This window comes from Vicugna pacos, chromosome 9, assembly GCF_048564905.1.
Source record: "Vicugna pacos chromosome 9, VicPac4, whole genome shotgun sequence".
In the NCBI taxonomy this organism is placed as follows: domain Eukaryota; kingdom Metazoa; phylum Chordata; class Mammalia; order Artiodactyla; family Camelidae; genus Vicugna; species Vicugna pacos.
Genome location: NC_132995.1, coordinates 43,479,599 through 43,504,731, shown reverse-complemented (window position 1 = coordinate 43,504,731; position 25,133 = coordinate 43,479,599). Strand labels below are relative to the sequence as shown.

Genomic DNA, 25,133 nt, shown 5'->3' with positions numbered 1-25,133 from the left:
AATGCCAGCGCCCTGGCAGAAGGTACACGCTAGGGTCTTGTGGGTAAAGTCACCTGGCATGACCCTCAAGACTTAAGTTCCCATGAACCTCTGAAGAGAAAAGAAAAATGGCTATGCCCTCCCTAGGAGGGGAGGAAACAAGAGGACGTGTTACACTGAGCGGATAGCTCCTTCCCTAGAGAAAACACTTCTTACGGGGAGGCGTGTCCAAAAGCGTAAGTTCCCAACTACCCTTTCAGAAAGAAAAAAGATCCAGAAAGAATGAAACTAAGGGACACCAGACCACCTGATCAGCGCCAAAGTATCAGTTCAACCCAATGGTCAATATTCACGAGTGCATTTGACAACCTAACGGGAACACAGAAAACCTCTCTTCCTTCCCAAACAAGAGATCAAAATAACTGGACTTCCCCTTAATAGAAGCCTTCCTCTCTGCGCTCTGCAACTTCAGGCCCACAGACGGAGGCCTCCCCACAACGACGTTTAAATCTGAGCGTTCAAAACCAAAAAGAAAAAAGAGGCGCCCGGAGCTCGCAGGGGATCTTCTCTTCCTCCAGGCAGGTTACAGACCTGCTCGTTAGCAAGGGAGGGGGTGGGGAGAGTCATTGAAACCGCAGGGGCCTAATACCCATTTGTATTCACACTCAGACCCTTTAGGGATATAAAATCGGAGAGGCTGAACTGTTTACATTCACCTAATGCTCGAGTAAACAAATCAGAGCCAGAGTGGAGGGCTTTCCAGGCAGGGCCACGGCCAGACCCCCTTCTGTGCAGGGTAGGAGGCTGGGGGGCGGGAGTGGTGGGAGAAGGCCGCCGCGATCACTCCTGTCACTTCTCGGGGCTGCAGTTGGTCGGAGGTCGGGCTCCCCTCCTCCCCCAAGCCTGGGCCCTCCTGGACCCCATGCAGACCATCGTGACTCCTCCCGCAGAGGCCATAGAAGCTTCAAGAAAAGCACAGGATGCCCCTTGCTTGGGACTGTGGGCAAATACAGAGGAAGAGGTGCTGGGTGACTTGCCCCAGTCGGGCCTAACAGAGCCCTTTAAATCACAAGGCCAAGACAGGGAGCAGCCCCTCCCTGGAGAGGGGACCGTGGCCACCAGACGTCATCGTGCCTTCCCCTACAGCCCTGCCAGGGCCTCCGCACCACCCGCAGTGGCCTTGGAGGGAGGAGGACGGAAAAGGAAAGGCCTTGCCAAGAGCACGTGGGGAGAGACCAAGGAAGGAACTTCCCCCTCCTCCAGGCGTGGGGTGGGGGCTGGGGGCGTGTCCTTAGAAGAGGTACCCCCACCCCGCCCAGCTTCCCAAATCATCGAGTTTTGGCAGCAGGGAACCAGGAGCTGTTGGATGTCCCAGCGCAAGGCCAGACCATACCCTGTAAAACAAGAACAGTTTCAACTTGACTGGGGGGAGAAGCGTTGGGAGGGGTCCCGGCACTCCTTTTAAATGCAGATTTGAACTTTTCACCCGGGGTCAGACAGCTGCGCTCCTCCAGCCCCAGCAGAGGCCGGCGCCGAGGCCACTCTACCTCACACTTTCACAGTTTTTTTCCTGCCTGCACAGGAGGCCGGTCAGTTGAAGGAATTAGATACCTCCCTCCCTAAAGCCCCAAACCCACACCAGCCTCTCATCTTACCAGGGGCACAAATCCCACTGTCCTCCTGGAGGAGGCCCTCGAATGGGCCGAGGCTGGCTCGGTGCCCTGGGCACAGCAATGGCGAAGGAAGACTTCTTATCTCGTGCATCGACTAAGGAAGGCTCAGATCAATAGTGAGAAAACCCCGGTACTTAACCGCCGCTCTGCAAGGCGGCACATCCTCTGTGGGACACGGTTTACAGTTGCTCTGCCAGCAGAAGCCAGGCGACAGTCACCCGTGCTCTTTTACTCATAAGAGTTGTAATGTTAGTAGGACTTAAATCATCTAGCTTTGAGAAGAAGTCACCTCAGGACTGAACAAGAGAAAAATGTGAACAGCCTTAAAAAAAAAAAGGAGTCTAGGCTGGGACATCTTGCCTCGGTCATATCCCTTCCCTTATCCTCATGTGCAAGGCGGTTTTCTGATTTTTCCTTATCACCCTCTGCCCCTCCCTTCCGCCACCTCCAACCAGGGAAACCCACGGGCCCCAGGCGAGGAAAGAGGGCCCCGCTGCGCGACATCAAGATAATGGGAGAAATCAGAAATCCAAATAAACGCTGAGGGAAGGAGAGCAGGGGTCTGTTGTTGGGACTGGGGGTCTGGTCAACAGCAGCTGCACCTGGGCAGCTACAGAGCGTCCAGGAGACAGGCCCCTCCAGGCAACACACCACATCGGCCCATGCCAACCAACCAGGGGACGGTGCACTGATTCCTCAGACGTCCGAGGTCCCAGATGCACGCCCCATCCTGTCCCAGACAAGTAAGCCACCACGGACAGGGTGAAACGGATGGTTTCCAGAAGCTCCCTGCAGCCCTGCTACTCTGACTGCACACATAAAGAGGGGTGACGTATCAAGCAGTTAAGACTGCTGTAATCATCACACCAGAACTCACACAGATGAAGGCTGTCCTCCCAGCCCTTCTCCCCCAGTGCTGGGCCCACCTTGCTGCCCCTGCTGATGTCCTTTGTTCAGAGCGACCTTCAAAGCCAGGTGGGTACCTCCACCTCCCACCTGTGAGCCACGAAACAGTTTACAAAACATCTGCAGGGCAGCACCACATTTTTGCCTCCTAACAATCCCACGAGGCTGTCCGGGGGACTCGGGCCATTGTTACAGAAGAAACTGTGTAGATGCAGCCTGTACCCCTGAACCCCAGTTAATGGGAGCAGCTGGTCACAAAAGACAATAGGTAACTCAGCTCCATCAATCTAATGCCTCAGAAGAGCCAAGGCCAGCATCCTGTGAGGCTAGCCCTGCCCTGTGCCATAGGCAGCCACCAGCCCCCCAGGGCTACTGCGTCTATGAAATGTGCCGTAAGTATGAAATACACACAGGATTTTTTTTGGATGCAAAATGTCTCATTCATAGTTTTCTTTGTATTGATGACATGTTAAAATGATAACATTTCAGATCTACTGGGCTAAAGGAAAAATAATTAAAATTCCTTTCACCGGTTTCTTTTTAGTATTTTTTAATGTGCCTGCTAGAAAATTTTAAATTACGTATGTGGCTCATACCGTATTTCTATTGGACAGTGCTGTCCTAGAACCTGCCTTTCAACTTCAGACTCAGCCAGGAGTTCAGTGTTCTTGAATAGGAAGGACTGAGACGGAATTTTCCTGCTATTTTGAACATCCCCCTACAGCTGTAACGTGCCAACTCCCAAGTGATACTTCTAACCGTGCTGAAAAAATCTTAGTATCCAAATCACTAACACTTGCAATTTGGGACTGGGTTAAGAGGGGGGAAAATGTTAGAAGGTCAGATGTGCATCAGAAGCTGGACAAGGCCTGCAGAGTGGCACGCCCTCTTCCAAACTGTTATCAGTTACTTCCGAGACCAATGCTTTGCTTGGAAAAATAATAAGTTTGTTTACTGTGATTTAATACAAGGATTGCCCATTGCAAGGCTTGCCTTGACTCTAGCTGGATTTCTCACTATCCAGAGCAGACTTCTCTCTTTTAACTGCCCTTCCCATAAAGTATACCCAGCAGGAGGCTGGTACCCACCCCTACTTCACCCCACACCCACATACACGCGCGGTCGAGTGGGAAGGGAAGGGGGAAACTGGCAGAGAACACAGACGTGGCCCCTTTCCTATTAGAAAGTGCCCATCCCACCACCAGGGATCACAGGCCCGGCTCATTTCTCCATGTAAATGAACTTTTTAGCCACCTCCTCAAAGAAGAAAAGCTGCACAGATGCGGAAGGCCCATCCTGGGGCACACAATTACAGCCATTTGCATTCCTCCAGCAGCAGGATTAGCACAGGAATGTGCTTTGCAGCTTTGTGGGGGGAAAAGGAGTTTAGGAAGAAAGGAATGGGGGGGGGCGGTATTTCTCCCTGGTCTGTCCATCCAAAGCTCTATGATACACTTCCACTTCTGAGAGTCAGAGAGTGGAAATAACTCCTGCTCAGGCTTTCTAAAGAGGGGGAGGTTGAAAAGGCCGGGGAGGGGGAGTGGAGGGAGAGGGGCACCGCGTGTATGAGAACTGCCCCTCCTGGTGCTTTGATCCCCTCGGTCGCTAGGAGAAACCAACTTTTCTCCTTGGGTTAATCAAAACCAAATTACTCAGGAATGTGGCAGGACAGGTCTGAGCTTCCAGGTCCCTTTGTCTTTGAGGATTTAAAATGAAAAATAAATTTTTAAAAGCAGATGGCAGTGGCTTTCAGGATAGGTAATGTGAAAAGTCTGAGGGAACCTTAGACCACAGCCCCCACCGTCAGAAAAAAAAAAGTATCCACAAACCTCTTCCAATCTATCAACAAAGAGGTTGTCTGTGTAGATAGGTCCAAAACTCAAGAACTTCCTATTTTGTCCTTATTACCCTTAGAGAAAGACTCCCCCACCACAAAGAAAAACCTGTACCAACTCACAGTGCAAATAAGACACAAGATTTTGCTGCCAAGACTGCAACCTGATTACAAAATGTATTATGGAAAGCCAGTCCCTATGAGCTCAAGAACATACATTTTCCAAGAACAAAGCTTGGGAGTAGTTTGCTTGGGACACAGAGGCAGGAAGGAGAGCCTCCCGTCACCAGTGTCACAGCCGCGGGGATTCTGTAAACTTCGGGATCTCTCCGTTCTAAGACAAGCAGCATCAGGGACCGGCCCCACGCGGGGAAGAAGGGATCGCACTGGGTACGGGAGATACCCCTGGCGCATCTGCTGTCCAGAAACGGCTGGGAACTCACCACCCAAAGCTGCCCTGTTTACTAGGAAAGTGTGCTGGGTGTGCTGGCCAGCCCGGCAACGCCGTTTCAATAACTCGAGAGGCAACAGGAAAAGGCTGACTGACCTCAGAGATGAAAGAAACCTGGGGCTCGGAGCTATATTAAGGACTCCACGCCTCCTCCCCTGCTCACATCTTTGGCAGCCTGGTGGCACCGCGCAAGGTGTGGGCCTGCACTCTGGGCTACTGGAAACTCTACAGTGCCACGCCCAGCGGACGTTATTATTAGGGACGGCAAGGAGCGATACATCCCAACGCGCCCAGGAGCAGAAATCTGAACGGCTCTCTGTGCGTTATAAAATGCCGCTATGCTTCACTGCAAAACCTGATCGGCCCCCACAGCCCTCCTCCCCCTCCAAAAAAACAGATAAAATAAACAAACAGAGCAGCACCAGTTAAGCTACAGAGCCTGGACTCGAAAGATAAAATGAGGCCAACACACGGGCCTGACGACCAGCTCGCCATAAACTGTCACGGGCCCCCGGCCCACAGTTATCTGGGAGGTGCACGAAAGTAACTTTTAAAGTACTCTTCACCTTATCTTTAGGCCCAAACACACACATACATCACCCGTCTTAGATCTCTGCCATTAGTGTTCCATTTAGACTTTCCAAAACAAGGTCATCCCAGTGGGCCCTTCCCCTGTTTCCGGTCACAGCTGCGGACTTTCACCCCCTTCTCCAACAAAAGGGACCTTGTACACAAAATTAACCCGAACCATTAGTCTGTGCGGTGTGAGAGAGTACGCTGAGCCCTCGGAATTATTTCCCCTCCTCCCGGGCCGGCCCAGGGTGCTCCCCCACGGAGGCCGGGGGAGCTTCCCTGGAGATTAGGGGCCCGCTCCCTCGGCCTCCGCTCGGCACAGCTGCATCGGTGCGGCCAAGGCCCTGCTCTTCAGAGAGTAAACACAAAGCCCCTTTTTTTTTTAAAAGGGAAGAAGAAAAAAACTTTCTCCCAGACTCAGGAACTATAGAAAATGGCTTGATTCCCCAGCTGGAAAGGGCCACAGTCATCCTCGATACTGCTGAGCTGCCCAATATGGTGGGCACTGCCCAGAGCTGGCTCCCGAGCGCTGGAAACGGGGCGTGTCCCAACTGCTGAGACGAGAATGTCGTGGCGATATTGCAGATTGCGCAAAAAAAGATTTTTTAAACTTTATTCCACCTATTTCTTTTTACTTTTTGTTAATGTGACTCCTAGGAAATGTACAATTACGTGTGAGGTTTGAGTTTTATTTCTATGGGATGGCACTCCAGAGGACGAAAATGTTATAATGTCAAACACCAGCCCACTGCCGTCCCCTAAAAGGAAAGAGTCTTAACCATTAAATGCTAAAAAGACCATAAAATTAAGCAAATAGCAGCATCTGCTATCAGCTAGGTCCAATCCCAAACTCAGGGGATGCTCAACAAGTGTGTCTAACTTGGAGGCGGCAGGACTCAGCCACTTTCCATCCAAGAGAAACAAACGGCAAGTCTAGCCCAGTGGTTCTCAACCGGGGGCAATTCTGCCTCCCCAGGAGACAGCGGCAATTTCTGGAGACATTTTTGATTGGGAGTGCAGGGAAGGGGTGGGGCACTACTGGCATCTGCCCTGGAGAAGTCAGGGACACCTCCTCCCTCAACAAAAAATTATCCAATCCCAGATGTCAACCAACTAGATCTGAGGTCCACGAAATCACACTTTTAATACTCAGATTTCCAGGGGCAGGGGGCTGGAGGGAACTTCCTTTTGCAAAATGGCTTCTCTGCAGGGCTCAGAATTGGAAACAGGTTTTAGAAGTGGTCACAATGTGGGAAAATGAAAGTAATAATAATGATGTTAAAACTATATTCACTTTCTCACCAGACTGAGGACTGAGTTTCAAGGGCTGACAGGTCTGGGCAGCTGTTTTTCAGGCTAGTCAGTAGAAAATAGGATTTAAAAGCTCAGTGCAACCTGAGCCAGACCCCCGCCCCCTTCCCGCACAGAGGCTTCGAACCAGGTGAGCCACTGGTATGCCCAGTCCCCCACCCTGACCACACAGGTTCCTGTGCCCGGCGACACAACAGCAGACGAGCTGTGATCGGGCCTGCAGGAACAGGAAGGGGACAGGGCAATGGACGGAGGAGGCCAAGACAGGAAGAGATCAGGGATGAATGTGAACAGCCCCTTTCGCAGAGCCAGGCTTGGGAGGCTTTGCAGGAAGGGGTGGTTGGAGGGGAGGGCACATGATAATTAACTCAGCAAGTTGATAGTATTTGCATATAAATGCCTCCACAAATCACTACAAACAAGTCAGGACAAGTTAGGCCTATTAGCATACACAAGCTGGCCCGGGAAGGCCTCTCTAGGTGGGTCATTGAGTGGGCTGCTCACTTAGAAGGCCGCCTGGCAGCCTGGGGGGTCAGGATGGGGGACATGTGAAGGGAGGGCTGGGGAGGATGGGGATACCGCGTCTATTTCAGACCCCATCACTCATGAAGGCAGTTGCATGCAGAATATCGAAAAAGAGTTGGCTCCATTCCCAGCCCCTAAGGGAAGAGCAGAAGAAACGCTGGACCTTTTAGTTTCTTTCTTCCAGGGAGACAAGGGGAGCAGGGGCCATCCTCGAGAACAAAAGAAACACAAAGGAAAGGACACGCGGATGGGACTAACATTTATGGACAGGCTTCGGATTACGCACTGGGAAGACCTGTTTTCTATTTCGTTTAGTCCCCACTGTAAGTGAGAGGTATGTAATATGCCCATCTCACAGGAAGGAAGCCATCAGGCTTAGAGAGGTTGCGCGGTGGGTCCACAGTCACACCGCTAGGCTGGAACAGAGCCAGGCCTCAGGCCTATGACCCCAGCCAAGCGGCCTGGGGGAACGCAGGTTGGAGGACACAGGCCGGCTTCCCCCAGGGCAAGGGGGTTTGAGTCCTCTCTGCTTCCCCTGGGAAACTGAGTGTTGACAGCAGCACCCCCGCTTCAAGGGCTGACTCACCAGCAGCCCTCTGGTCCCGACCTGGATCCTGCTCTGCTTTATTTTGTAATTACCTCATTCCCTCCAGCAATGAGCAAGACCGCACTCCCTCCAATCAGACACCTGAGAGGTGCCTCCCTGGCAAGCGAAAAATTAACGGACGGTCCTTTCCCAAAAGGTGTAAAAGTTCTCTGCTTACCCCAAGGAGAACTCTGCCTCTGGTTTCACATCTGTTGCAGGAAAAACCAGCTTCAACCTCCTCTTTAGGAAAGTGGAGGGAGGGGGAACCCTTGTTCTCACTTCTGCCATTCTGTACCTGCAACTACATTTTTAAAAAGCTAGGTGGGCCCAGGTAACACATACTCATAGAGTCAGGAACGCAGGTGACAGTATCCTCTGTGCAATCACTACGTATCAGATGTAAAACGGACACCATTCAAGAACCTGGCAGAGCAGAGGTGACATCTGACAGCAGTGGCTTTTGCAGTGACATCCACCTTCAAACACACACTGAATCCACTGGTCTCTTATGTGTCCAAGAGTTGACTTGATGCTTTAGCAACGATGCAGATGTTCCACGGAGAAACCCGGCGATGTTACAAGGAAAGCAAAAACCACTCCCCTACCAGCTAAATGCACATTAAGAATCAAGGCCCTGAGCCAAAGAGCATTTTAAGAAGAGGGCCTGAAATGGTGGAAGAGGCGTACATTGTTTCTTGAGTAGTTAAGAAAAACTGTTTATAAAAAAAAAAAAACTCAGAAGACATGAAACTTGCGGAGAGGAAGGAAAAAGGCACACACGTGTTCTTAGCATATTTTCACTGGACAAAGATATCAGGAAGAGAAAAGTTGTTCAAAATACGCTGCTCAGAAACCCTAATGTGAAAAGCAAATAAGTTCATGGCTACACATACGGACTTCCTACAGACTTCCAGGAGTTTAAATTCTTTTGAAAGAGCTTTCATATACTGAATCAAGACTTCCATATCTGAAAAGGCACATAATATGACCAGGGGCAAGGGGTGGGGGCCTGAAGCCTGAAATCAAATATTAAATTAAGCCCCTCAGTCTTTTCTTCACTCGACTCATCTGACTTGAGCCTCTCCACTTAGGAGACTCAAAGGGGGAGACAGAAAACAGCCTGGGAACTGGAACTTCAACGTGGAGACACAGAGCCTACAGCAGACGTGTGCACAGCACAGTTCTCATTCAAGCCCAGCTCAACCAAGAGACTCACAAGAATTTTTCTCCAGTCACATTGTTGCATAAAGTCGGGCAAAACCAAAAACCCAGCAAAACTGCTTTTCCGCGCACCCCCAAAGACCCCCAAGTAGTTCAGCCCCTCTCTTTAGCTACACACACACACACACACTCACACACAAAGAGTAGGCGGTTTGAGCAGTCACCAACCCCTGCCTCCAGAAGCACACAAGGGAGGGGGGTTTCACTCTCAGATCAAAGGTTTGTGGCCGAAATCACTTTCAGGACAGTGCGTGAAATCGGCAGCAGATGAAAATTCCACTGTCTTTTCACAGCGTCCAATGGAGCCAGTTTTCCCAGTTCAGAGCCTGCCTACAGATGACTGAAGATACTCCGTAAACTCCCAACTGTTGCCCCAAAAGACCCACTTAAAATTAAAGACAAGATAATCATTTCAGAAAGCCTTTAAGGCCATTATGTGATTAGCAGAAGAGAAGGAGAGAGGGAACCCGGGGCGCCCCCATCTCCGTACGGAGCTGCCTGCAAGGGGGTTCAATGGCTTCAGTCCCAACCCGGCCGCAGCCAGAAGGGGCAGCAGGCAGGAGGGCGAGCAGCACACGTCCGGCCCACCCCACTCCCCCACTTCCTTGGAAGCCTTAGACCAACTTCAGGGAGGGAAGAGAACGGAAAATACTTAGAGGCTGCACACGTGTTAACACCAAAATTCAAAGAATAAGCAGTTGAACCACCTAAGACCTCCACCCCCACCCCCAGGACACAAGAGGCCAGCTGAGGCCTCTCTGGAGGGGTGCACACTGAAGCCCTGGTGCGTTAATCCTCGTGTTGAGACAAGACTGCATGGGGACCCTCCTGTGGGAAGGGAGAGGGCTCACCCAAAAGGCAGATTAAGCCCAGGCATTTTGCTAAGAGGCCCTGTCTGGGGTCAAAATCAACAAAACAGAAGTCTTATTCTGAAAGGAAGACAAATTTGCCACCCAGCAAACTTTCTATGCCTCTTTCCCAATTTTTACTCACACCCTTATCCTCTCAAAAGCAAGAAACTCCAGGAAATAAGGATGAAAGAAGGGTAGAGACATCCAAGGAAAAAAAATCACTTTTAAAAGTGACAAATAAGCCAAGCCACCTTCCTTGGGCAAAGAACCCTCTAGAAACACACCCATTACTGCTAGACCACTCACTGCCTTGTCCTCACCATCTTGTTCCCTGTCCCACAGAATGAAAACCAGAAAAAAGCATTCAAGTTGTCTCACTGCTTCTGAGGCTTTAGCACAATACTGCTGTCAGTTCCCCAGTTCCTGTCCATATAAGAGTCATTTACTATATTAGCAGGGAAAAAAAAGCCCTCTAACATCTGATTGTCACTTCACACATGTTCAAAGAGAACAATCTGGCAGCCAACTTTAAGTCATAAAGAAAAGAAATCTGACAGTTGTTGATTTTGTAGTTTTCCTCCTTAATCTGGATTTTGAGAGTGCCTTGCCAATGAGCCAAGATTTTTGCCTGGGTCTCTCTCTTGGGGCAGTTTGATTCAATCTTAGCTTCTACGTGTGTTTCTCAATTTGAGCAGCCTAAGGACTCAAGACACTGCTTTGGTCAGAACAGGCACCTTTTGATATTTGATTAAGATTAGCTCCTGCAAAGGAATTTCTTTGCCTGGATTCTATTAAAACGAGGCCCTCATTTCCCTGACCACAGTTTCTAACACAGGCAGAGGATGGTGGTTCTGAGCTGTGCTGTGATTTCTAACAATCACCATTACAACCAAATTCTCATACCAGAACATGTGGATACCCCAATGAGGTTCACTGTAATGGAATCTGCCTTCCCGTCGTGTTTTTACAGAAACGCCCCCATCCTGGTTAGTTATACCAGCCTTGGGAACCAGAGAAGGCCACGTGCCCCAGCACTACAGAAATAGGCCAGGCTTAGAGCAAGCAACCATTTCAGTAACAAATGCAAGTATAAACCACAGCACATACTGGACTTCTTGAGGTTACTAATGTTTAGTGTCAGGTGCGTTATCCCAGTAATCCAGGCAAGTGTGAGACAGAGCTTGCACGTTTCTTCAGGCCAGAATCACCAATGCCTCCCTTAAAGGACAAGGCAAACCTTTCTGGTTAAGAAGCAAGCTAGCTACTCTAAGAAGTTCATGTAAAGACATCTTACTTTCCTTCCCTTGAGCAATTCCCTACCCTTTTATAAAATGTTGCTTAGTCACTTAAACATTTACTTTTTAATGTGAGACTGTTGCAACCCTGCAATAAAAGTAATTTCTTAGGTAAAAGGTCTACTTTGGGACCCAGAGTATTTCTAGGCTCTCACACTAATACTTCAGAAGCAAAAAAAAAAAAAAAAAAGCCCCAATGTCCAAAAGGAACAATGGCACACAGTGACAACAATAAGGACATGCTCCCTGGACACCATTTGTGACCAGAACTGAAGGAGCCACGCTAAGTCATCACCAGCCCCAGATAATACTTCACTAGGAGTCTGCAATCAGACTTATTCTAATGAACTAACAACCTTTGGGTCACCCAAGGTTAGCCAGGCCTGTCCTGGGAGTGTCTCGTAATCATCATTTAAAGTCACAATGATGAAAACTGAAATCTCGCTTAGGTTAGCTCCTTGCCACTGGGCAGGTCAATTGGCACCGAGTTTATAAAGCAGTTAAACCCAACCTCAAGGCAGCAATAAGGCCGACACTGCACCATCCTGTTGGGATGAGCCGAACAGGGGCCTGCTGAGCTGAGCATGTGTTTTATTTGGGTCCTCTCCACCCTCCCTGAGTATTCATTTGTGCAAATAAAAGACGGAAGGAAAGAAACCAAAATTAAAGTTTCAGGTGGCTGGAGAAGCAGCTCAGTTTTTTTTTTTTTTAATTCTGGAAGAGTTACCAAGTGTTTCTCAATAGTTCCCTGTCAATCAAAACTGTTTTCAGAACTGGAAAATAGCAGCTTTATCCCATAGAAAATGCAGCCATTTCCAAAAAGAGTTGGGAAAGGGAGGTGACCTCTGTCATAAAGACAGAAGGTCTCCAAATCACTTAATTCCTTGTGATTCCAAAAGGACTGTTTTTAAAGTGCAGAAGTGCTTGCTTCTGCATCTGCCCCATGTTGTTAAATAACACTTGTGTAATTAAATAAAAGAGCAAAGTGTGACCCTAGCCCATTCTGAGAGGCACTTACACGCTCTCTGAAAACATGCTGGAAACTAAATGCAGACAATCTCCTTAGTCCTGTAATTTAAGGAAGGGAGAGAGGTAAAGTTTCCCTTGGCCTTCATGGCCACGTGCCCTCTGAAAGGGGGCCTTCGGGGTCTCTACAAAATAGAGTGAACACAAACACAGGTGTGCAAACATCCAGGTATGTACCTCTCTCCAATGACCCCATTCCTGAAACTCTTAAATTATGTAGAACCTGGGTCTCCTGATTTCCCTCACATTCCACCACCTACCTCCATTCCCTAATTGGGTCGAGTAACAAGGATTCAGAATCTCAGGCCGCCAGTGGCTGTTCTGACAACAAGGAGCAGGCCCGTGTTCCTGGTCTCGGCCTTTCTTGATCAGGTTACCTTGGAAGGTGCATGTTTTCAGCTCAGAGGCAGTCTCTGCCCCAGCATTCAGGCCTCCCCTCTAGCCCAGCCTACTGGAGCACGAGATTTTTAGGGTTTCCCTTTGAAAACTATCCAGAAACCACAGCCATTAAAAGAACATGAAGGTTTGACACCTCCTGAATTTAGGAATGAGGGGACCCCAGGGGCCAACTCTACAAACTCACACCTGCTGCTTGATGGCAAAGAAACGAAGTTCCCCAGCTAGCGTGAACTTTAAATTATACTCTATTTATTTAGTGACCTTTATCCAAGGATCTCAAAGCATGGGATGAAATAAGATGATATGTAACTTTCTCACTATCTACCTTCAAGGCTTAAGATTGTTTTCCTTGCTCTGCCTTGATGCATTCCGCCACGCAGGCCCCAGCCTGAGGGAGAGGCCTTCTCTCTGTGCCCAAGTGGGGCCATCTGTCCTCTCTGAGGTTATCTGTCAGTGACTCTCAGAGTCTTCAAGGCCAGTGAGATGACACAAACAGAGGGTGGGGAAAGGGATGACCCTCCTGGATTCACCAGCTCTCAGGTCGCATTTAAACCAGTTTATATACACCCTGCACCAGCCTGCCAGCAAGGTACTCTTTGCTACACCAGGCATGAGCTGGGATCTTTGCCCTCCGGGCGTGTTCCCATCATTGTAACACAGGTATGTCCAAAGCAGAAAGGATCATCTTCCAGAAAGTTCTTTTCCCTCTAACCTACCATGATTACTTTTGTTATTTTCTGCTTTTGACCTAACTGGGCCCTTCCTCTTCTTCTTTTAACAGGACAAATATCTTAGCTCTCCCTCTCCATCACCCCCTTCCCCACGGAAATGAATGCTGCGCTGGTTTTTCCAGAGTGCCAAAAATCTCAAATGAGAGGGTAGACAAGTCGATCTCACAAGGTGTCTTCCAGCTCCAAAACTCTGATCCTCCCTTTAATTAACAAGCGCATTCTTCACATTGTTTCCAACTGGCCAGTAACTTCTCTTGTGCTGAAAAGGGTGCATTTTTAGGTGGAGGAACTCAAACTTCTAAATGACACCAGCACCGCAAATATTTAGAAGGCAGGAACTAATCCAAAAGCAAAATCAGGAAGGAGGGAGGGGAGAAAAGATGGAAGGGAGGAAAGGAGGAAGGACTTTCTTCGGGGCCCAGAAGAATTTAGAGGCTCTCACCCCAGGTAGGTTCCAACTGGAGTCTAGTAGTTCAGGTGCATCCAGCCTACCCTTCCCCCACATGCCCCAAGAGAATAGGAAGTTCAGCCAAGACTCGCAGCACCTGCCTGCAGCTCCAGGCCGGCTGCGCGAACCCGGCGCGCGGGCAAGCCGGCCGGCGGGGGAGGGAGGCTGCACTCACCTGGCACACAAAGGCTCCGCACACCTCCGGAGGGAGGAGGCACTCGCAGGTCCGGGGGCCGCGGCGCGCGCGACAATGGGAAATTCCAGCGGCACCCGAGCCCCGAACTTACCCACCCCAGGCGGCATTCTCCCCACCTCCCGCTGCCCCCGGGGCTCCGAGGTGGCTCTGGCTGGGTGCGGGGGGGCCCGGGGCAGGGGAGGGAGGCTCATGGTGGCGGCCGGGGCTGGCGGGCGCCCCTCCCCGGGAGGGAGGGTCCCCGGGCGCGCGGCGGGGCTTCACCCACGGGGCGCGGCGCTCGCGTCCCAGTCCCCGGCCTGCCCGCTGCCGGCTCGGCCGCCCGCCCGCCCGCCCGGAATCGCTTTATGTAAATGAAGCTCAACTCGCAGTTTGCAACGCGCACCGCCCGGGGAAGGGGGGCGGGCGGGGCGGGGGGCCTTCGGGGATCCACATTACACAGCAACAAAGCGGAAGGTTAATTTGAAACTCACAGCCCCGCCGCCGCTCGGCTCCCCGGGCAAAGCCTGACATCTACAGTCGTGCCGGGCGCAGGCCGGGCGCTCGGCGGCAGCCGCGCCCGCGGGGACACGGGGACACACACGGGCGCGCGAGGCCCGAGCGCTCCGCCGCGCTCTGGGCACGGGCCTCCAGGCAGGCCCGGTCGCGCGCCCAGGGACGGGAGCCCCGGGCGTCCGGGCCTGCGCCGCGCGGAGAACCGGCCCGGCGGGAACAAAGCCCGGTCCTCCCCAGGCACTGACCCCTTACTCATCAAAAGTCAGGGCCCGGCCTAAAATCGGGCGAGAAGAAAGGGACGCGCCCTCAGCCACAACAAGGAGCCTGGGGCCTCCGACCCGGAGCCATCGTTGTCTGGGCCCCATCCACGTCACAGCCAGGCCACTCTAGCATGGGGACATTAGCCAACGTGGACAGGAATTTATGTGAAACACACACCCATCCTATTAACTGCTTTACAGAGCACTTCTGTTTTTCAGCTGCAGAAACTTATAAAAACATCCCTTGCTCTCCACTGAGAGTTTAAGGACAGAATTTTTCATGGGAGAGAAAGAAAGAAATAAGAAAGAGAGGAAGAAAAGTCGCAGTTGGCAATTAAACTTAGTCTCTTTAACAAGACTCACCACAGATAAGACACAGATTGTGCCCTTTGTAGGGAGGGTCTACCACCCGGGTCAAATTTAATGTGGCCACCAGAGTTGGTCAAAGCAATTGCTGGACACTTTTATCTCTCCCCAGGTTCACCTCCATTCTGACAAGCAAAGGCAGCACCAGAGAAATCTCACCGGAAGTGCCCTGTCCTCCCTGCCAGAATCCCATGCTCAGTCTGAATTTACTCCCCTTTCTATTAGCAGAGAGAGGCACCTGCTTTTACCCTTTCTGAAAGCCACCCACCCAGGCTGGCCCCACAGCCTTGAGAGTCCTTTCTGACTGCACAATAATGAACCATGCAAGCGTTAGAAATATAATAAGCTCACGAGGCGAAGAGCTGTATGTATGGAATTGTATTAGTATTAAGCACACACTGATGCGGGCGGAAAAGGGTGATGAAAACTAGAAGGTGTTTTGCACAATGTAATTCCCATTCAAATTAACGTAACTATCTTACCTGCTGGGGACAGACAACCCCTGTCTATGTTTTAGTCCAAAAGAGAAACTCCAAAAAAAAAAAAAAAAAGCTTTTTTTCCCCTCCATCTAGGGCCCAGGGAGAAAAGACTGCCTCTAGGGAATCATGTCCGATTAGGGACAAAGGAGAGCACAAGCCAAATTCTGTCACACATGAGAGAGTGAGGGGGCGGAGAGGGGGACTGGAGATCGAAAAAGGAAAGTGGAGGATGATTCTGTAAACCAGAGTGTGGCCACTGCAGAGCCGGCTGCAGACCGCCTGACTTCAGGCCCAAGAACAGGTGGTGTTTTCAAAACACACCAGTATTTATATTAGCCACATGAGTCAAGAACACCTTAAAGAAAACCAATTAATAATTTAATTGAAAAAGTGACTATGAATAATACATGAAGATGATGATGCTAGCAATAACTCAAGTAACGTGGCACACACGACTCAGAGATGTCTCTGGAAACGTCTTCAGGAGAATGAAGACTCCAGACCCCCACGTCTTACCTGGAAGCAACCCACGGCCCATCAAACAAATGAAACACAATACAAAAATGTTTATACTCCCAGAAAATCTAATTTTGCTGCTGTGTCTTAACTTTTATTAACAGGAGAAACCCTCCTCATCCAGTGACATCATGAGACTAGTGGGCCAATGGATAAATATCTCCAATAAAATAGAAGCTAGAAAGCCCCAAGAATCAGCTATAAAGCGCCCCAGAAGGATGTGGAGGCGCTGGACAGAAGGCCCTGAGGGGATCTGTCCTGAAACTGTCCTGAAACTGCAGACACTGCCATCTGCCCCCTGCACCTAGAGGCCTGCCGAGCAGGAATAGGAGTGACCCTGAGACCCCTCCCTTATCTTAATCCGGCACCAAGTTCCACACTCGGGGAGGCCTGGTCAAGTCTGCCTTTCTTACAGGCACAAATTTAACAGGTACTGCATAGGCAGGTTGGCTATGGCCTCTGTACCACTGGAAATATAAAGGATCACAAAAAAGCTGGGGTGTTACCTGTACCAAGACTTGTTTTCATCACTAACCAAAACAGTATCTCTTCAGAGTGATTTTGCAACTTCTGCACTTTCATATGGAATCAACAGTTTCTCTGACATACATGTTGCAAATTCTGTCCTCTGCCTTTGAAAGGCCCTGGCTCTTCCCAGAGCAGCTGCCTCACGTGGCCCCCACAGCCCCTACCCACTGACAGCCCGGCACACTGCTCACTCCGTCCTGAACGCTGTTGACAAATAAACCCACTCTCAGAAAAGGCAGTTCTTCCCTTCCAGTTCTCCATAACTTGTCTCATCTCATCTGGAAAGCGTAACTGGCAACAGCCAAAAGGATAAATATTTAAAAATAAATCAGGGAATGCTAACCCCTTCCCTTCTCCTCCCCTTAGCCACTCTCCAAGCCAGAGGCCAGCCCCCTAACGCTTACTTAGCTGGCTGGTAAATTACAAAGATCCCTTCCGAGCCAAACTGCCTTGTCTCTCCCCCAACATACACACTCACTCTCCAGTGCCGCTCCTTTCACTTCAGCAGAGGTAAATATGATCTCTGAGCGAGGATACAGCAAATATCAGCATCCTGACTTCTAGCTAAACCTGGGCTCTGTCTTCACAGCACAACTGGGTTTAGGTGGATTTGTGTACTCTTCCAGACCCTTCCATTTTTATTAAATTATACATAAACATTGATTTTAAAACTAGTGCTTAAATAACCTTGAGGCTTTAACAAAGAAAAAGCCAGAAGAGGGCACAAAACAGAAGTCCCTGAAATAAACAAGGAAACATTTGGAGCTGAATTGCACTCCGTGCCCTGAATTCACCCCATTCTTTCCAGGGGCCTGGTACATGCTGGGTGGCCAGGCCCTCCTAGGTAGGGTTTTCCTCAGAACAGCCCACACTCACCTTCATAACCATCAGAGGTGGTGTGCCAAGGCCTAACAGATGTTCTGATTCACATTTCCCTGTCACAAACCTCAAGGCCTCCATCTCTCGCAACAATGCTAATTCCATAGATTAAATTTTACCCCCAAATTGTGGGTGGAATGTCATCTAGTTTACCTGCCCACCCTCCCCTGCTCAGGCCCTAAATCTGTCAATGACACACCTAAGAGACACAAATAAGTAACTGGTTTTTTTTTTCAATTGTGACTGGGGAGAGCTTTCCTCAATACATTTTAAGTTATAGAACCCAAGTTTTCAGAAAGCTAAAATAAAGAACTTGCCTTAAAATAGATTTCAAACATTAGGTCGAGAGCTTGCTCTCTTTCTTTTCTTTAAACAAAAATATTATTTCTGAAAGGGCAAAGAGAATTTGCCATGCAAGACTTTTATACCCAGGGGAATTCTTACATTTGTGTCTCTAAACCTTGAAATTGAGAACTGTAATGAAAAGGCAGGCAGATGCTTAAGGACAGCGTCGCAATCAGGGCCCACACGTCACAGGAGAGAGGTGCTTTGTCTGGGGCCAGGAAAAAGAGGTGGACTCCTGTTCTGTCCGTGGGCCATCCCCACGGTCTGACACATCCCTCTCCACTCAGCCTGATGCAAACCACTGAATTCTTGGAGGGGAGGCAGGTTGGCGGAAGAAGAAAGGAAAAAGGAGGCAGGAGAGGGAAGAAAAGGGGGAGGGAATATGGCCTCTTTGTATAAATCGTAGTTTTTAAAAAATTCTCAACGCAGCATCAATTCCACAGTATGCACCAGTAGTTCCCCCACATGTGCATTAAAACAACCACCTAAACGATACACCAGAAGCACAATAACCAGGGTCAGATTTTTTCTTTAATGAAGAATTTCATTTGTGTTTGCAGTTCTCCTCCTACAACCGACCACTTCTTGGGGCAGGCTCCTAAGAGATAAACAAAAGATGACCCTTTTCACACTTCCCCTAGATGATTCCAGACTCCCATTGTCTTATCTTTCCCTTTTAGTGCATTTTTGTTCGAAATCTGTGCTAATCTCACTTAAGAGCCCCAAGCTGAAATTTCACATCTCCTCCAAGTCAGCCAGTGTTTTGAGAATTTAGATTTCTATTGAGGCCGTTCCAATCGCCAGTGAGGCCTACGGTAAAATGCGCTTGCTTCATGCTGTTCCGTTTGTCTCTCTGTAGACAAATAGAAACTGTGAAATTTCAAAAATGGATGGAAAAAAAAAAACCTAAAACAAAGAAGTTAAAAAAATAGGACAAATGTTTTTGCTTTTGTGTCTCCCTGGAGCAATTGTTTGGGGGAGTCTGCATTGACAATAACCATGAGAAGGCCATCTAAAGGCGATGCGCTCACAAGGGGACTCCTTGCCTGCTGCCTTTGGTCTGGGAGAAAAAGCACCTTAGCTCCGTTCTCCAGGAACAAAAGGCCAGGGCCACGGAAGGGGGGAGAGGTTACTGGGGCTTTCACAAGGAGCCAAGTGTCAATGCAGGTTCATTTTTCACCCGTCTTAGTTGGAAAGCAGCTCAGTGAACTTCCTAATGACTGCTTTTCCCTCTCTCCCTATTATTTCTAAACCTAAAAGAACACAACAATAATATTTTTTTTAACCTAAAGCCTGTCATCCTATTAGAGGAAAGCCTCGGGGGCCCACACGTAGTTTTTTCCTCCTTCTTCTCCCCATCCTACTGTTTTTTTTTGGAGGAGGGGGGATTCCAATTCTAGATCACATGGAAATTAGAAACACTAGACATTACGGTCATTTTTAGTAACACCAGGATGGCCTTTATGCCTACAAAAAGACAGGGGCAGAGAAACAAAAGGAGAAGAAGAAAAAAATAAAAAAACTGAATAGGGATAGAAGGTGGAGGGGGAGGCTGTGGGGCAACGCCTGGAAACATTTTCTTTTTTTCACAGCACGAAGTCCCTAAAGCCAGCTTCAGATTTGCGACTGAATCAAAGACATCATTACGAGATTGGGTGTTTTGGGGGGGGCACTGCATGGAGACGTGGATGATAAGGATGTACTAAAGACACAGACAAGGTGTGTATGTGCGTGTGTGTAGGGGGGATGCTTCAGAGAAAGGAAGCTGAGATGAATCACTGCGTGCCATGAAAATACCAGGGCAAGTGGATGTCGGAGTGTTTAACCAGATTCGAAACTGGAAACATCTTCCCCAGTGGGCGAACCCTAGGACGAAACAGTGACACGCAACCCTCAGCCTTTGAACCCAGACCTGGCAGCTTAGGAACGCATCCCCACTTCCCCAGGCAGCCACAGGCTCTGGCTGAAAAGCGAGGTGGGGGTAGGGATGACAGGGCCCTGTGAAGAAGCACAATAAACAACTCAAATATGAACGGAAATGACATCAGCAAAGTGAAGGGCCTGTTTATTACAGATCAAAACAAAACAAACTTCCAAACCTTTTGTGAACACAAGATAACTCTATAAAAAGCCCTCCTAAAATGTCACCAGGGTCGACACATCAGCATCCCAAGAAAACAGATGACAGTTACCGTGGGGGATGGGGGGAATAAGAGGATGAAGGGAAGAAGATGGGAGGGGCTATAAAACCAGAAGGGGCCAAAACCCCAGCTGACTATTTTTCCCCCTCTGCTGATCCTTAATATTTATTGGTGTTTATAATCTAAAAGCCATGCTCTGTGTTTCACTTAATACAAGGCCAGACAGTGCTGTCTAATGAGGCAGCATTACAATCAGCTTGTAATACTGAATTTTTAATGCTGCCAAGGATTCTGTTACATAATAATATGAAAAACAGAAGCTGAAAGTGGGCTCGCGGTGACAGGACACTGGAGGTTCCAGGCAGGCAAGCACCACCAGCCTGCCTTCCCTCCCCTCAGCTCACCCCCACCTCCTGATTTGCAATCCACCCTCCATCCCAATACAGGAGGTTGGTATGAAAACCAAGAGGATTTCTTAGGAAATCCACTTTTGAAATTATTATTATGATTATATTGCCTGATCCCAAGTCATATTTCAAGAGTTTGAATTCTACCTTATCTGGAGTTAGAGGTCTGAAATGAAATAAAATTGGGGGGGGGGATGGTGAAGAGATAAGGAATACAGGAGAAGGGGAAGAGCTTATTTTATGCAAGCTGAATAATTTGGAAAAAATCACAGAGGGAAAAAGAACTAAGATGCTTGGGGGCAGGGGAGGCTGAAGTCTGCCGACCATATTCACAGCTGCTGTACTCAGTTTACATTGGTGTAATTTTAAAGCATATATATATATAGCTGCCGTTGCTCCTCTCTGTAATACCCCAGGACTGTAAATCTATAACCACTGCAATGATTTAGTGATTAAAAACATGATAACATATTGTGTAACTGCAAACCACAGAACCCCTGCCAACTCTCCTCTAAGATAAAGGAAAAAAAATACAGAAAATGTGTTGCTTGCAGCGATCTTCCTAAACCCAAAGATTTTAATAAAAGAACCTATACAGTAGACAAATCAGAAAAGGGTGAGTGAATTCTATGCGAAACCAGCAAAGGGAGGGAGGGAAGGGGCAGCTTTATGTGGGATTCTTTTCCTTGTACTAACAAATTACGACCTAAACATGCCTTTTCTTTTCCCTCTCTCTCTTTTTTAATAGTTTGTTGTAACTGGAATAACTGGTCTTGTGTGCTGTCTTGCATATTCAAAGCTGCTTTGTAATCGGATCTGGAGACCCAACCTTATTTGCCTGAACTCAATAGGGATTTTTCCCCCCTCCTCCCTTGTTTTGTTTTGGATTTGGTATTGTGGGTTTTCTGTTCTTCCTGGGAGCAGACATCTATGCAGGCAAGGCTCTGGTGCCTTTAAGCTACAGAGCAAACACCTGAGAGGGGGAGGCCCAATTTGTAACATGACAGGAGGAGCCTAAAATATACACAAAAAAATAAAATCAAAGCAGCTGTAGGGGTTTTGGCCTCTGAGAAGCTGACCTGACCCCATTCTGTATATTCTTTTATTTCCCTATTGCAGGATTCCTGCACCTTGGGTCAGATTCGAACTCAATGTGACCCTGAGGAGAAGGCAGTCACCGAGCCCTGGAAAACTGCTCCATATTTAATGTGGGCGAGGGGGGAGTGTAAGTGCATATGCATTCAGACTCCCCCAGGGTAGACACCCAGACAGTCTGTACACGTATGCACGTACACGAACATGTACACACATATACACACACACGTGCATGCACACACACACCCACATCTGTCAGACCTACCAGGCCATGGGGCCAGCTCTGGCCCAGGGAGCCTGAGCTCTCCTTGCAGCCCCCCAAAATCTTCACGTCTACAACTCTACCCGTGAACACACGTGCACACAGACCGACCCTCCTCCAAAGACTCTGTCTGTTTAAAAAGTCCACAGATCTGAATTGCCTCCTCTCTGGGCCTGAGCAGGGCAGTTTATTCAGAGAAATCAATAGGAAAGAGCATTTGCAAATATTTATATAAGGCCTGTGTGTTTCAGCATTAAGTAATTAAAAACTAGAACTCAGGGAGGGGGAAGGGAGGAGACAGACAGAGGAAGGCTGCTGGCCTAGAGTGGGTTTTCCTGCCCACACCTCATCTCCCCAAACCACAATCCTTTCAAAACTGACTCCGTGTACACTTTTTATGAAATCCTGTTCATGCACCATTTGCTAGACTCTTTCAAAATCATCTCCAAATATGGATTCACCTACCACCAAGCTTTCAAGCCTGACTATAAGATAAGTGTCTGTATTATCTCTCTCTCTCTTTCATGCACACACACAGCAATCCTTACTTTTGACACTGTTTCAGCCTCTGGTGTATTACTCTCTCTTGCATTCCTATCTCTAAATTACTTGCACTAGTTAAATATATTTCACATTATAAGATGAGCAGAGGGGTCCCAAAATGTTAATTCAGTAAGTGAATTCCTATCCCCTAAACCCCTCTCCAGTACTTTCCACTCCTTTCAACCTATAGGATACCAACACTTGAGGGGTTCAGTATCTGAAACTCCCACAAGTAAACAAATTCGTCCAAAAAAAAAAAGTACAAGAAAATGAAGGAGTTTTAATATGAGCCACTACGGAGTGGACTTCCCCTATATTGTTCCGGAGGACTAGGCAGTCAATTCTGCTTATACTGCCTCTAAATCCGCTCTAAGAAGCCAAGCAAGGCACTGGAGCACCCACGCTGCAGATATTGTAGAAATTTACAGTAAATGTAGGTACAAGATTGCAGCGCGCTGCCCTATCGATTATGCAGATTGTGATCAATCTTCTCCCCTCTCCCATTTCCCAAGCTTCTTTCCAGAGACCTCCAAACAAGTTGATCCGGAACTAGTCATTCTCCCAAAGTAGGGAGAAAAAAGTAATTTTTAAAAAAACACAATAAATCCTCAAGTGTCCCCACTGAAATGACTCGTCTTTTTTTTTTAATTCCAAAGTGAATTTACGTCCTGTAATTTGCAATACAGCCAAGCGATCACCGTATGTCATATTCTTCAAAGGTACTTAACAAACCCTCTTTTAAAAGTCACTATAACTGGAGGCCAGAAAAAGGCAATCGGCCTCCTTCTTCCATATAGTCCTAAGATCAAGTTTCAATAATTGAGTCCAATAAAATTGTCATATTTACCGTACTTCAAAGCGACAAGGGAGAAAAGTTAAGAGTGGGTGATTTTTGCAAGCACTTGTAATCAAAGAATTTGCCACAGTCGAAGGAATTGCACAACAATTTGCAAAAGTCAGAGTCTGAGCAACAGATTAATTTTCAAAGTAAAATGTATTTTTTTTAATGTAATAGCTCCACACGAAGCCTACGGAGTGCTGAGTCCATACACAATTTAAATAACCGACATAAAATACACTTAGCTCTACTCTCCGATATGCAAAAAGATGTACATGAAAATGCATAATGTAAAATTCAGAAGCGTGGTTTTTGCAACTAATGGAGAAAAATACATGGAAAAGAGGAGTGGAACCGGACGAGGGGACGAAAATGGGGAACGCAACGTAAACAAACCCGGATTCGCGTGAGCGAAAAAAAAAAGAAAGAAAAGAAAAGAAAAGAAAAAGAAGGGGGTGGGGGCAAGACATTCTCTGATGTCTCTCAACTCAGCTGGCCAAGGAGAGGCCGGCCAGGCTAGGTCTAGTCCTGGCCGGCGGCGCAGCCCCGAGCCCCAGGGAGCCCCTAGTGTCCAGGGCAGAGCCCCCTCTGGGCGCTAGCGGCGCTGCCGGTAGGGCAGGGCGGGGAGCGCGCAGGTAGAGGGGTCGGGCAGCCGCTTCATCCCCTCGCCGGCTCTTGGACCCCGGGGCTCCGGCCCGGCGGTTGCGTCCCCAGCAAGTGGAGCCCTGGGGCGGCCGGCGCCCGGCCGGCCTACCGGCCGGCCAACGGCTGCCGCTTCGGCCGCGGTGACGGCTCCGGGCCGGGTGCGCGCCCGGCGCGGTGGCTCAGCCCGGGGCCCCGGCGCCTCCCGGGGTGGGGCAAAGTTGGGGGCCAGGGGCGGCGGGGGCGGGGGCGCTTGGCACCGTGAACCCCCCCTCGCCGGCCGCCGCCTTTGTCTCGGCGCCCGGACCCCGGCCGCCCTCCCGCCCTTGGCCCGCGCCCCGGCCGGCCCTGCCCGGCGGCGCCTCCAAACTCGCCGCGCGGGCCTCGCCCCGGGCGCCTGCACCCTCCCGAGGGTCGCTGGCGGCCGGCGGCGGCGGCGCGGGGGCCAGGGAGGAGGGGGCGGCCCGGGCTCGGCGGCGGCGGCGGCGGCGGCGGCGGCGGGAGGAGGAGGAAGAAGAAGAGAAAGAGAAAGTTTGGCGCAGGGGGAAGGCGAGCGGGACGCAGCGAGCGAGCAGGGCGCGGGCGCGGGGAGCGCGGGCGGCGGCGGCCGGGCGCGGGAGCCGGGAGGGGGCAGGACAAGCCCCATGCAAAGCAGCCCGGGCGCCCCGAGGAGCCCCGCGTCCGGGCGGTGGCGGCGGGAGGAGGAGGAGGAGCAGGCGGCGGCGGCGGCGGCGGCGGCGGCGGCGGCGGAAAAAAAAAAAAAAAAAGAGGGAAAAGTTGCCACTTACGCGGTTGCTTCTCCGGCGGCGGCGGCTGCAGCGGCGCTGCTGGCGGCGGCGGCGGCGGCGGGAGCTGGCGGCGCTTTTAATCCCGAAAAGAGGCGCTCGGGCCGCGGAGCCCATCAAGACAGCAGCGGCGGCTGGCGGGGGTCGGCGGCGGCGGAGGACGCGCTGCTGGCGGCGGCGGCGGCGGCGGCGGCGGAGCTGGAGCGCGCTCGGCGGAGCCCGGGGCGGGAGGCGGCCGCAGCCGGGGAGCCGGAGCCGCCGCCGCCGCTGCCGCCGAGCAGCATGGTTGGCGGGGAGTTTACAGCCCCCGGAGCGGGCAGGGGCCACGGAGGAGAAGCGGCGGCGGCGGCGGCAGCGGCTCTAGGCTGTAATTGGGATGCAAAGCAGGCGGTGGCGGCGGCGGCTGCGGCCGGGAGGAGGAGGAGGAGGAGGCGGCGGCGGCGGCGGCGGCGGCTGCAGCGGTCGGAGGGGACGCGCTGGAAGTGGGAGCTGATGAGTGAAAAGAAAAAAAAGTCTTTGGATCTTTATTCTGCTAATTAGTTTCCTGCA

The 25,133-nt window shown here is 50.1% G+C and overlaps 1 protein-coding gene across 1 annotated transcript in view; it reads right to left on the bottom strand.

Moving 5' to 3' along the window:
* The window catches only part of ZFHX3 (zinc finger homeobox 3), a 232,441-nt gene extending 207,716 nt beyond the window's left edge, over positions 1 to 24,725 (bottom strand). The window contains exon 1 of the mRNA XM_072967645.1: positions 24,588 to 24,725. The gene's annotated coding sequence lies outside the window, so the exon portion shown is untranslated. The remainder of the gene's footprint in view (positions 1 to 24,587) is intronic.
* Between the last annotated feature and the right edge of the window lie 408 nt (positions 24,726 to 25,133).